Source organism: Lagenorhynchus albirostris, chromosome 4 (genome assembly GCF_949774975.1).
Source record: "Lagenorhynchus albirostris chromosome 4, mLagAlb1.1, whole genome shotgun sequence".
Taxonomy (NCBI): domain Eukaryota; kingdom Metazoa; phylum Chordata; class Mammalia; order Artiodactyla; family Delphinidae; genus Lagenorhynchus; species Lagenorhynchus albirostris.
Genome location: NC_083098.1, coordinates 6,437,051 through 6,450,879, shown reverse-complemented (window position 1 = coordinate 6,450,879; position 13,829 = coordinate 6,437,051). Strand labels below are relative to the sequence as shown.

Here is a 13,829-nt window from a genome sequence, read left to right as displayed (position 1 = left end):
ACAAGGACCTACTGTATAGCACAGGGAACTATATTCAATATCTTGTAATAACCTATAAGGAAAAAGAATCTGATAAATTATATATATATTTATATAAAACTGAATCACTTTTCTGTACACCTGAAACATGATAAATCAACTATGCTTCAATAAAAATTTTAAATGTATATATATATATATGCAAATATATATATTTATATATGTGGTTTTCTTCTACATGTTTTCCTTCTGACCACTTTCTTTCTGTTATAACAAAATGGTAACAAAATATAAACTGAAAGCTAATTTTGAAAAACAGAAAGTTGTTTACCTATCTGCCCCCAAAAAGGAAAGAATGTCTAAAAAAATGTAAATCATTGAAATCACTGCTGAGTATTCAGAACACACCACTGTGTGCTAGTCAAGGTTCTCCAGGGAAACAAAACCAACTGAAAGTGATTTATTATGCGGAGTTGTCTTGAAATATTATAAAGGTTGAAAAGTCTGCCATCTGCAAGCTGGAGACACAGGAAAGTATAACTGAATTACTTTGCTGTACACCTGAAACTAACACAACATTATAAATCAACTCTACTTCAATAAAAAAATAAAAGATACATGAATGAGCCCATCAAAAGTCAACAGAGAACTAACCAGATGAGCCCAGCCCAAGTCACCAACCCACAGAATCATAAACGAATTAAACATGGTAGTTTTAAGCCAAAAATAGACACACACACACACACACACACACACACACACACACATATATATTTAGGGGAAGTTACACAATTACAAGGATTAAAAAACAAATCAGGGCTTCCCTGGTGGCGCAGTGGTTGAGAGTCCGCCTGCCGATGCGGGGGACACGGGTTCGTGCCCCAGTCCGGGAAGATCCCACATGCCGCGGAGCGGCTGGGCATGTGAGCCATGGCCACTGAGCCTGCGCATCCGGAGCCCGTGCTCCGCAACGGGAGAGGCCACAACGGTGAGAGGCCCGCGTACCGCAAAAAAAAAAAAAAAAAAAAAAAATCATAAGGGATTCAGGAAGAAAAAGCTAGATACATGTAAGCCAAGCAAGGAAGTAGGAGAAAGTGTGAACTTGTCGATTAATTTCTTCACATTTTATGGTACTGTCTAAAGTACCATGTAATTAAAAATAAATAAAGACATTTTAAAAAGGCATATTTTTTCTTATTCTTAATCTAAGACTTTTCAGTTTCTTGCCTAATCATGGTGTTAAATAATTCCATACATTGTAGTCACATAATTCTTTTGTCACTCTACAGATAGAGGTGTTTTTAGGAGCATTATTTGACAAGTCCACAGAAACATAATACCCTAGCTCTACAAAATAAGGTTAGCAGATCTGCAGTTCTGGAGGAGCAAACCAGACAGATAAATAGTATATCCAGTAAGCTTCCATTAATCACCCATCCATTTGCTTCAGAGCATAGGAAACAGTCCAATTGTAACGGTAGCTACAGAAACAACTTTACAAAGAGATCTAGCAAATTTGTTTCCTTAGTGAAAGACAGACATGCAATCAACTCAACCAGAATGCAAGGTAATGATGTATCAATCCAATGAGAATGGGTCACGCAGAACTGAAGTGACTTTTATGCAAACAGTGACAGCTATACACTTCAGTGGAAAAATAAATCCAGGTGACCCAGGACTCCAGGAAATTTAATTTGACTATTAAAAGGTCAGGGACTACTTCCCTGGTGGCACAGTGGTTAAGAATCCGCCTGCCAACGCAGGGGACACGGGTTCAATCCATGGTCCTGGAAGATCCCACACACCGTGGAGCAACTAAGCCTGTGTGCCACAACTACTGAGCCCGCGTGCCACAACTACTGAAGCTCTGCAACAAGAGAAGCCACCGCAAGGAATTTGTCTATTTTTCTTAACTGGAGAACAACAGAAACCGAAAGCCAACCCTCAAAATTACCCTCAAGAGAAAGGCCAAAATGAGTGCAATCATTGCACGGCCACGTACAATGAGGATCTGTGCACCTAAGCTCAGTTAAAGTCGTTGAGCAATTGATCCACATAAGAAGTCAAATTACTAACTCTTTGTGATCTGATCTGTGATCACATCAGGAGATCAGCCTGGATAACACAACCACTGGAAAACGGGCAGGCTTGTCCTTGCGGGAGTGGGCCTGGAGGGGGGGAGACTCCCCTAAGAATAGGAACACAGTGTCTCTGTTGGTGACCTTCATTCAGCAGCTTCTGAGCTGCTGTACACAGTGCCAAGCCAGCCACAAAAAGTAGCAAAGTTGGAAATACCTAATTCCAACATAGATAAAAACACCTTTGGTTTTGGTACCACAGATCTCTGGCATTAGTCTGGAGAGGAAGAACCGAAGAGCAAGAAAAAAGAAGAAAATACATGGAAATCAGAGAGAGAGAGAGGGACCACCCAAGAGCATTGCCTTTGGGGATTTGGGGGGCTCCTAAATATATCCATTGGATTGATGTTTCTCAACAAAAACCCAAGAGGAGGGACGCCATGTCCCCACTGTAGGGGAGGTGACCTTTCTCTTCTGCTGTCTTGGGGTTTCCAGCTGGGACAGATTAACAAGAGGAAAAGATACAAATTGTATTGAATCAAATCTTACGAGTAATGGGAGTTCTCACAGGAAAATGAAGCCCCAAAGAAGCGGCCAGGCCTCAGTGCTCATATACCAGGCGGAACAAAGAGATGCAATTGTGGAAAAGTAACTAAAATGCATGGGGAGACTCAAGGAAGATAAGAATTATAGCAAGGTCTGTTTGCTGAGGTGATCTCTCTTGGCCTCAACTCTCTGTCTCTGGTGGTAAGAATGTTTGTTTCCTCCTGGTACTGGGACTGCATCTGTTATGTGGGAATTTCATCTCCTTCTTTCAGGAAGTAAAGGGGAGGTCAGAGCTCCTTTCTCGCACCTGCTGTTTCTCAAGAACTTTTACCTCAAAATAATGAACATGCAAACGAGGCAGATTTGGGGCATGTCCAGGACTCCCTCATTAGCATGTATATATTTGCTTTCCATTGAAGTAAGCTTAAAGATACTTATTCACTCCTGAAAAAGTTCAGGAATTAATATCTTCCTTGTAGTTTCCTACCCCTAGTCTAATATGTGATAATCACATAGAGTAGACCCTTGAAGGAATACATCCCAAGACCTTCAGTAAAACCCAGATTTATGAAGATTGAAAGAATTCATTTCCCTTAGAAACCTCTTTTTTTTTTCCTGCAAACAGCCATCATTTTCTTATATGATTACCAGTCATAACAACTAAATTACAAGAATCATAATAACTTTAGTTCTTCTCTTTCTTCTCCTGAGTAGTATTACTTGATTTCCCTATGCTCCCTCAATCAAAGTTAAACTATCATTTTATCCTTGAAAAGTGACAGATTTGATGAAATAACAACCTGGATGTTAAGAAATATTCTTTAGCTTCTTATAGCAGACACTACTTAGAAATTAACCTGTAAGAAATGCAAGAATGACATAACATTAAGCAAATGTATCATATATGCCAGAAGCTAAAGACGACTAAATGACTTTAGAGATGACAAAGAGAATGCACTTATAGCTTGACATGATGATGAGATTTTGTGTTAAAACCGTAAAAACACAAATTATAAATGAAGGAAGTATGCAAACTGAAACTAATAGTACAGTCTTTTTCTACATTCTTATCTCATTGCCCATTTGTACCCCTTTGGCATTTGATATACAAAAGTAAACATTGTCTTTGATACAGATAATATGATTTTAATGAAAAAGAATGGCCTTAACGGACAATGGGCCCAATTAATGTGCTTTGCTTATTTGAAATGTCAATAATCCTGTATAAAAATCTAACTTATGCAATGACTTAGGCATGAAGTTGGCAAGATGTCGAACTTGGTGGTTATAATAGAAGGTGATATAGCTCAGGCTGCTAAATATATCGTAGGTGGCTTGCTGTATATTTTTGTATGGACATGGTAAAATGTGATTGGAAACACTTTAAAATTTTTCCAGGATAAAATTATCTGTAGTTCTGGCCCATGGTGTTGGCAAGTGAGATCTTATCTGTCCTTTTGTGTGTGCACTTGAGTGCACCTCAGATGTTTCTTCTGATAGCACCTGGCCTTGCCTCTGTGTAAATCTTTGCCTAATTTGCTTGTGACTGCCAGATTTTTATTCAGACACATTTTTGATAGGATCCTCAATATATGTAAGAAGATACATATTGACCTTGTCTTGACTCCACATTTAACTGGCCACACAGATTAGCTTCGTGGAAGCATATGCCCAGGAATATATAACTCATTTCAACTCTTCATCAGCACCCTTTATGATACATAATATTTGTGACGTATTATCTGATCTATAGCTTTTCTTCCAGGTGCTCTAAATTTGATTCCTGAATTAAACCAGATAGTAAAGAGGACTTTAGATCTCATATCTTGTTCTCTTGTAGGGCTGTTTTTCTTGGATACAAACTAAAGAAATCTAGGCCTTCTAGCACCTAATTTAAGTTCTGCGTCGACACAAAATGTCATTCAAAAGAAATGCAATTCCAATTCGGACAGCGCTGACGAACTCTTTCATAAGGGTTTTTTCGAATGGTCTATGGATTAGAGGCAGAGGTGGGTATAAAGTTGGAATCAGGGCAAAGAATATACAATAAAGACTCCAAAAGATCCTTTCCTTATCTCCATTCCCCGAGTCCTCATTCATTAAAGCAGCGGCTCATCTTTGTCTATTCACAAAACTCTCAAAGCTGTTCTCAGCTCCCTATCGCTCTGTCCTTACTCCACCTCCTTATTAGATCTTATTTATTTCCTTTTCAGACTTTTCCTTGGTAATCTATTCCACTCTTGTGCTCCCTTAAGTAGCACTATCTGCCAATCCAAATAGCATGATAACGACAAGCAGTGAAGATTTTAAAAGGGAGGGGGTAGCGGAAGGAGCTAAGAATATTTTGTAACGAACACAGCCATGAATTTCAAACACACATCCATTATTGTTTCCCGATGGCATAGTGTCAAAGTAAAACTCTTCCTGTCACACTGCAGTCTACTTTGACATTATGCCACTGGAAAATAATCGTGGACGTGTGTTTGAAATTCATCACTGTATTCATTATAAAAATTTTGTTGGGCCTAAATGTTCATTGCTAGTTCTCTTAAATGATCACGCAGGACGTGAGAGTTCTTTTTGGTCTCAGCACCAGCAGTTGTGCTTCTTCTAATGATTCAGTGTGTTTTTGTCCTATGGCAAGTACAAATTATGTGATTCTTTGTATCAGGGACTAGAAAACCTAGGACCACCTTGGGGTTACTGCTCTGGCCAGTGTACCCAAAGGTATGTATCTCATCTTTCCTGCTCTCATTTCCTCTTTTACATTTCTAAAATTTTTAATTGTAGTTAAAATACACCTAACATAAAATGTGCTATCTCAACCAATTTTAAGTGGACGGTTCAGTAGTGTTAAGGACGTTCTCATTGCTGTGCAACCAATATCCAGAGCTCTTTTCCTCTTGGAAAACTCAAACTCTGTACCCATTAATCACCTCCTCATACTCCCCTGCCCCACAGTCCCCTGGTAACATTCTGCTTTGTGTCTCTATGAATTTGACTACGTTTAAGTAGCTCATGTAAGTGGAATCATACAATATGTGTCTTTTGGTGGCTGGCTTATTTCACTCATCGTAATGTTCTCAAGGTTCATTTGTGTTGTAAAATGTATCCGAATTTCCTTCCTTTTTAAGGCTGAATACTATTCCTTGTATATATAGAGAGAGACCACATTTTGCTTATCTATTCATCTGTTGATGGACACATGAGTTGCTTCCACATTATGGCTATTTTGGATAATGCTACTGTGAATATGGGCATACATATATATCTTCAAGACCCTGTTTCAATTATTTTCTGTACATACCCACAAGTGAATTTGCTGGATCATACTTGTAATTCTATTTTTAATTTTTTTAGGAGCTGCCATAGGATTTTCCATAGTGGCTGGGCTATTTTACACTCACACCAACAGTGTACAAGCATTCCAGTTTCTCCACATCTTGCCAACACTTGTTATTTTCTGGTTTTTCAATAGTGACCAACCTAATTAGTGGGTGTGAAGTGGTATCTCATTGTGGTTTTGACTTACATTTCCCCAATAATTAATTATGTTGAGCATCTTCATGTGTTTATCAGTCTTTTGCCCATTTTTAAATGGGTTGTTTGTTTTTTGAAGCTGTTGAGTTGTAGAAGTTTGTCATATATTCTGTATATTAACCCCTTATATGATATATGATTTGCAAATATTGTCTCCCATTCAGTAGGCTGCCTTTTCACTCTGTTGATTGTGTGCCCAGAATTTTTAATTTTGATATAGTCCAATTTATCTGTTTTTACCTTTGTTTCCTGTGCTTTTCATGCCATATCCAAGAAGTCATTACCAAAACCAATGTCATGAGACTTTCCCTCTATGTTTTCTTCTAATAATTTTTTACATTTACTTTTAATTATATTTAAAACTGTACTTTTGGTATTTGTGTTTTGTTTGTATTTATCTAATTTGTGTAAATTACCTTAAATTCATTTTTGAACAAGAGATATATGAAGAGACATAAGGTAGTGTTTTTTAATTATTCACCTTTTTTGACACCATTCCTTAAACCCTCTCCAAACTAATTAGCAGCCATGCTACATATCTTTTAAAGTCCTGCAGTTGATTTTATATTATGTATTTGAATCTTCATGCATATCTGTTTATTCTTTTTAAGATATGCCTTAAATGCTTCATGTCTCAGAAGATCCAGTTTAGAACAATAACTAAGCAATACAGCTAAGTTAAAAAAAAATTGATTTCCTGCAAAACTGTGGAATAAAGGCTAGAGTGAATAAAGTTTTCAAAACCGTAGACAGCCAGACTCCTCTCCACAACATGTAGTATATATAAATATAAATATCTTTTTGTTTTTTCTTTTATCCCTCCTTTTTATTATTTTATTTTAGTTCTGTTTTTCCTTTTTCTCTGCTCCTTTTCTGACCTCAGCTTTTTTCTTTCCAATTTCTTTTTCATTCCAACTTTACTCATCTTTCTTATTTTTAACTTTTTCTTCATTTCTCTCTTTTTTCCCTCTTTCTTTTGTCATTTCCTGCTTTTAACTGCATTCCCCTTCTCATATTCTATAGCCTACATTAATAATCTCTGACCTTGAACATAGAAATATTCTTGCTTCTATGGAATCCAGTCTGTCTTTTCCCACCATAATCCATTTTTCACAATATTGCCTAATTAAACTAAGTTTAGATTGTTCTAACTCAAACAAATAGAACAATAGACTGCATCCCTTTAAATTGTTCAATTCACAGAGTTTTGACCTTAGAACCTGCCAAAATACAGAATATTTCTATCAACCCCCCAAAGAGGCTCTAGACTCCACTGGAGTCCATCCATCCCACCTTCCACCTCTGTCACTAGCAGCCACTAGTCTGCTTATGGCACAAAGATTAGTTGACATTTTATAAATGAGACTGTACTGTATATAGTCTTGTAACTAACTTCTTTCACTGAGCATAGTTATTTGGAGATTCATCAGTGTTATTGCGTATGTCAGTAGTTTGTTCCTTTTTATTACTGAGTACTATTCTAAGGCATGAATATATCACATTTTGTTTATCCATTCACCTATTAATGGAGATTTGGATAGTTTACAGTTTGGACCTGTTGTGAATAAAGCTGCTATAAACATTCATATATAAGTCTTGGTGTGAGTGGACATGGGATTTCATTTCTCTGGGGTAAATACATAGAAGTAGAATGGCTAGGTCATATTTAACTTTTTATGAGACTGCCAAATGATTTTCCTTTTTACATTTCCTCCAGAAATGTACAAAACTTCCTGTTGCTTTGCATCCCTGCCAGTCCTTGATATTGTCAGTATTTTTAATTGTAGCCCTTCTAATGGGTATGTAGCGGTATGTCATTGTGGCTTTAATTTGCATTTCACTGATGACTAATGATTTAGAAGAACCTTTTCAAATGTTTATTGGAAACTCATATATTCTTTTTTTATAAGTAGCTGCTCACATCTTTAACCCATCTTTATTGGGTGTCTGTTTATTTTTGAGCTATAAGAGTCTAAGAATTCTTTACATATTTTTATCCAATATACACCTTGCATTTTATCTCTCATTATAATGCCTTTCTGAGAACAAAAGTTTTCGTTTATATAAAGTCTGATTTACCAAAAATTTGTTTTATGATTTGTTGCTTTTTGTGTCTCATCTAGAAAATCGTTCCCTACTTTTAGGTCACAAAGATTTTCTCATATATTTCTTCTCAGAGTGGCATAGTTTTAGATTTTTTTAAATTATCAAATCATTTTAAGTAATTTTCTAACCGGTTGTAAGGTAAGGACTAAGATTCATTTCTTACATGTGGATGCCTATTTGTTCCAGCACCGTTTGTTTAAAAGATGTTCCTTTCTTCATTGAATTGCCTTAGCACCTTTGACATAAGTCAATTGATCGTATTTGTGAGTCTATTTTTGGACTCTCTATTCTGTTCCATTGATGACTTTGTAGATATTTTATGGTTTTGGTGCTGTTGTAAATAGAATTTTTTTAATTTCAGTTTTCAACAGGCTAATTTTTTAAGAGTTGTCATCATCTTTATCTCCTAATCAGAACCTTCACTGATTGCATATCAGATAATGTAGAACACTACTTAACCCGACATTGAAATCCCATCATTGTCTAAAATCTTCCTTTACAAGATGTATCACCAGCATCCTGTGTTTCCAATAAAATGAATTACTCACTGCTCCAAATGTATACTCCAAGCTTACATATAAAACTACACATGTACACTCTAAACTTGCATAAGAGGACCAAGGATGGTGTGCAAGAATACGGTATATATGAAGATCAGTGAGTAGTAAAGGGCCCTGATATAGAAGAGAGACTCAGAGAGTAAGCAATTTTTACTTGGCTTTGGAAGGTAAAACTAGAATTAGTGCTGGAAACTGCAGAGAAACTGACTTCAGTGTGATACTAGGATGATACAGTCAGATGATATAGTTAGAGAAATGCAAGGCGCTTTCTCAGGAGACAGTAAATTTTGTTACTGGCCAAGCAGGGGCTGAGTGATCAGCTACTGAGAATGTTATAAAGAGAATAAATAGTGTCCTGTGGGGATTAAATTGGATCACCTTTATAAAGTTCCCCCTAGTGCTGAGATTGCATGAAAGTATTCTCTACATTTATTTATTTATAGTCATTAAATATCATTTCACAACCAAAAGGAGTCTTTCAGTTTGTACTCCCTAGAGCCAGTTTAATATTTCCTCTAATTCTTAACTCTTGAACATGCTACTCAGGAACTACTGCTGAAATTAACAGAGGCTTTTTTAAAAAGCAGCTTCTGCAACAGCACTTCCCGTCGGAAGTTCTAGAATCATTCTTGACAGGGTATTATTAATGTATTACTAAATAGGAGAAGCCATTTGTAAATGGTTATGCATGATCATTCTTTGTCACATCCGTAAATTATCCATGGGGTTCTCCCAGCAGAGTGGCTCTGAGGGGGTCAGAGCAGCAGGAAGTGACAGCTTTAGCGTCTTTCGAAACAATAATTAATTTTCAAAATGCCAAGGCCAACTGGCAATAGTTAACATTGCCCCCAGAGCACAATCATGGCCTGGATGCCATAGAGACGAGTTGTCTTGTATTGCCTATAAATGGATTCTCAGAAAACCTAATTTGAAATTACTGCCTTTAATTATACTGCTGATATAAATAACTTTGATAAAATTAGTGCAGCTGGCCGCCTGTTTGTTTTTCCCATTTGAATGCATTGTACAATGTAATCATCTGAAATAAACATCCATTACAACGAATGGTTCATTTCAAAGGACATATTATTTTGTTCATCCAGCCAATTGTTATTTTTCCCTCCCCAAATACATTTCTTTCTGTACCTATTAAAGGGATGAACAAATTACCAAGTTCTCATAATGTACCAACTAGCTAATTAAAACAATTCATTGATGCTGAATAGGGCCACGCATTTAAAAGATTTTAATTCAGTTTTATCCTCAATTACCATGTCTTCTTTTTAAACAGACCCTGCCTGCTTAAAAATTGTTGGAAGACATTCTCTTCTCTACACAGTATAGTTATGTCATTTCCTAACTAGAAATCTCTATCATTAAAAGAAAACAAAGCATGCATCTTGCATTTGATATACTTTTTAACCCCGAAGTCCATGGAAGGGATCTCAAGAAATATATAAAACTTAGGGCTCAGTTCATTTACTTTGTTACAGAGCAGAAATGCCTCTTTTACAGAGAGTGGAAGCCCTTTCTTCTTGGTTCACTGTAATGCGATTGTCATCTGTATCTCCACCACAGTCAGGACAGGATTTACCAAGGTCAATTCAACTCTGTCCAACTACTCCCAAGCTCAGTTCACCTCAATGCAACTATTACCAAGTTCAGTTCAACCCCACAACTCTTTATTAGATACCTGCTACATAGAGGACAGTGTGAAGATCCCCAAAATGAGGAAGATGTGACCTCTTTTCTCAATCTGGTACAGAAGATGAACCACAGAACATTATGGCAGTTTGGAAATGGTTAGACAGGAACATGGTTGATAAAATAAATGCTAGAGCAAGGTGGATACCATAAGAGAAGAAGGGCTCTTAGAGTTGAAAGGAAATGGCTGGCATAGAGCTGGGAAAATTAACTGGGCCTTGAGGAAAATTCCAAGCCTTTGCTTTCGCTCTTTTTCCTATGGAGAAAGGCATAGGAATAAAAGTACAGGACATATTTGATAATAACAAATAAGCTTGGTTTTGCTGGAATCTGGGAATGAAGAGGACTGACTGATGTTTAATACCAGAAAAGTAGATGGGATGCAGAACCCAAAGGCCCTAAAATCCCCAAAACTGGTCTCTTTGTATTTAATTTATTAGCCAGTCAAGAACCATTGAAGCCTTTTGATAAGACAAAGGAAATGACTGGGGAATCTCCCTTAAGAAGATACATCTCAAAGCTCATGGAATACAGACCAAAATGGAGAAGAACGGGAGGCAGTGAGAATTATGAGAAGAATATTTTTCTTCTCTCTGGACAGTTAACTGCACCAGGGAAAGGGAAGGGCCAGGATCTGGAACTTGATCTTCTTGCAGAGAGACTTAGATTGGGCAGCAGACCTGCAAGTCTCTGAGGGCTTGGGCAGTGGAGGATACACGCAGCAGCAGGAGTGTGGGAAGTGGTCCAGGCCAGCGGGTGCGAAGGCGACAGCCAAACCATTTACCTGAGGTACAGCCCACCCTAGAGCTCCAGGGTCTGAGTTGTTCTCACACAAGCAGGACCCGGGACAAGGACTTGTATGGGTACCCTGTATGGGAAGTGTTCCCTAGGCAGCAGGAGTGAGGGAGAAGGGGAGTGAGACAGAAAAGGGGGAGAAGCCGATAGAAGGGTGTAAAGAGGCCACTGGTGGAGTGATGGGTTTGAATCCCTAGGATCTCCTATGAAATGTAAACCATGTCGCCAAATCCTGCAAATTCTTCAGACTTGGTTTTTGCATCTGTTAAATGGGTATAATAATAATAATCCCTAGTTTCCAAGGTTGTATATGTTGGATATATATAAGTAAAGTACGTTATAAGGGTTTAGTATATGATCACCAATATTTACTATTTCTGATTATTACTAGTGTTGGGATAATTATCATTGTCACTACTACCTATACAAATGCATCTGACAAGTGCTGTGGTTTTTCAAAAGACTGCTATCTGCCTGACTCTTGCCTGATCTTCATTTTTTTTATTGAAGTATAGTTGATTTACAATGTTGTGTTAGTTTCAGGTGTACAGCAAAGTGATTTAGATATATATTCATACGTACATACATATATTCTTTTTCAGGTTCTTTTCCCTTATAGGTTATTAAAAAATATTGTGTATAGTTCCTGGTGCTATACAATAGGTCCTTGTTGGTTATCTATTTTGTATATAGTAGTGTGTGTCTGCTAATCCCAAACTGTTTTCTTTTTTTTGTGGTACGTGGGCCTCTCACTGCTGTGGCCTCTCCCGTTGCGGAGCACAGGCTCCGGACACGCAGGCTCAGCGGCCATGGCTCACGGGCCCAGCCGCTCCACGGCATGTGGGATCTTCCCAGACCAGGGCACGAACCCGCGTCCCCTGCATCAGCAGGTGGACTCTCAACCACTGCGCCACCAGGGAAGCCCCGAAACTCTTAATTTATCCCTCCCCCCGTTTCCCATTTGGTAACCATAAGTTTGTTTTCTATGTCTAGCTTAAATACCTAAAAACAGAAACCTAGGCATTACTTTTAGGCATCAGAGAATTGTTTGCTTTTAAAATCTCCCAGAACAAAATAAAACTAGTGTACAAGACTTCCCAAAAAAAAGAATATTGCCAAGAATTGACCACCTGAATTATTGGGGGCTGGTGCACTTCTCCTCTGGCTGCTGCCCCCTCTGGGTTGAGGGCTGCCTCGGTACCATCTCTACACTTGGGGATATACACAAAGCACCTCTGACCAAGCTGAACTGACCACTCTCTTTCATAGAAGCTGCCGAGGCGGGAGACCGAGCCAGGCAACTACGTGTCCTTGTAATTACCATTGGTGCTTCCTGTACAAATGCTAGAGCTACTGCGTGCTTTCCACCACCTGCACCTCGGCCAGCCCAGGAATAGCGATGCTACAGCTCGCTAGGCATTATCACCGCCCTGCCTGCCACTAGCAAAGCGTTCCCTGTTATGTCGAGCCATGAGTGACCCAGCTCCTAAATTCTATGTGGGTCTGCTTTCCAGCACTCTCTCTGATACCAGCTATGACTCAGTTTGGGCTCCCCTCAAAGCAGTAGTGGCGACAATAGACTTTTGGTGCAGGTGGTATATTTCAGAAGTCATCCCAGAAATCGTAAATGAGGGATTAAGGTGCAGAAAACAAGGACAGGCAAAAAGGCAAGTTAAGGGTGCATTTTGAAGTCACTTATGGGGGCCTGATTCTAATGGGACTCCTGAGAAATATCCAAAATGTCTCTCAGAATTTTCTACCTGAGGGATAGGAGGGTGGGTCATTTATCCACAAGCTCCTGGCCCCTGTGTCTTTGAGGGCTACTCCTGGACTTAGGAACTCCCTTGCCTTGAGGATTATGTAAGGCCAAGTGGGTTCCCATGGAATTAGGAGTTGGAAGTACAAACAATGTGGCACTCACTTGAGATGGGTCACTGTCACTATGAGACCAGCTGACTCTCACAAGGAGTGTTCACCAGGGCTGCAGCCATTGGACGTAGACAGAAGGGGTATGATACAGGGGACAAGAGACACCTGTCTGAGTCTGCTTCTCCATCCACTCCCAGAATGCCTGCATCTTACTAGATTGCCTGGGTACCAGGATGGGTCCTCAACTCCTTCACAGTATGGTCCCTATGCATCCCCCAGGAGACGATCCTTGCTCTCAGAATCAGACTTACCATCTCCCGGTCCCTGGTCTTGACTGCTGCCGAGGCTTACCTTGGATCTAATCTATATTAATGGGAGTGGATGGCCTTTGAGAACTGGCGGGTAACACAAGCTGGTGCTTTAAACGAGATTCCCGGCCATGACCTCCCTGCTGACAGTCAGTGCCCTGTCTCTGTTTCCAATAGGACATACAGGCTGGCTCAGTCTGGCCTCTGCAGACCCCTGCGGCTCCACTCTCTGGCCTTCCAGGGCCTTTCAGGGCAGGCTAGGTTCTGCACCACTGGCTGCAGCTTCTCTTTTTGACCTGCAGATCTAGCCCTGCTCTAAGCCTCTCTCCGAATGGTATGAATTG

General features: G+C 39.1%; 1 protein-coding gene across 2 annotated transcripts in view; it reads left to right on the top strand.

Moving 5' to 3' along the window:
* Positions 1-13,829, top strand: part of MARCHF1 (membrane associated ring-CH-type finger 1) — a 322,296-nt gene that overhangs the window by 202,600 nt on the left and 105,867 nt on the right. The gene's annotated exons all lie outside the window — the stretch shown is intronic.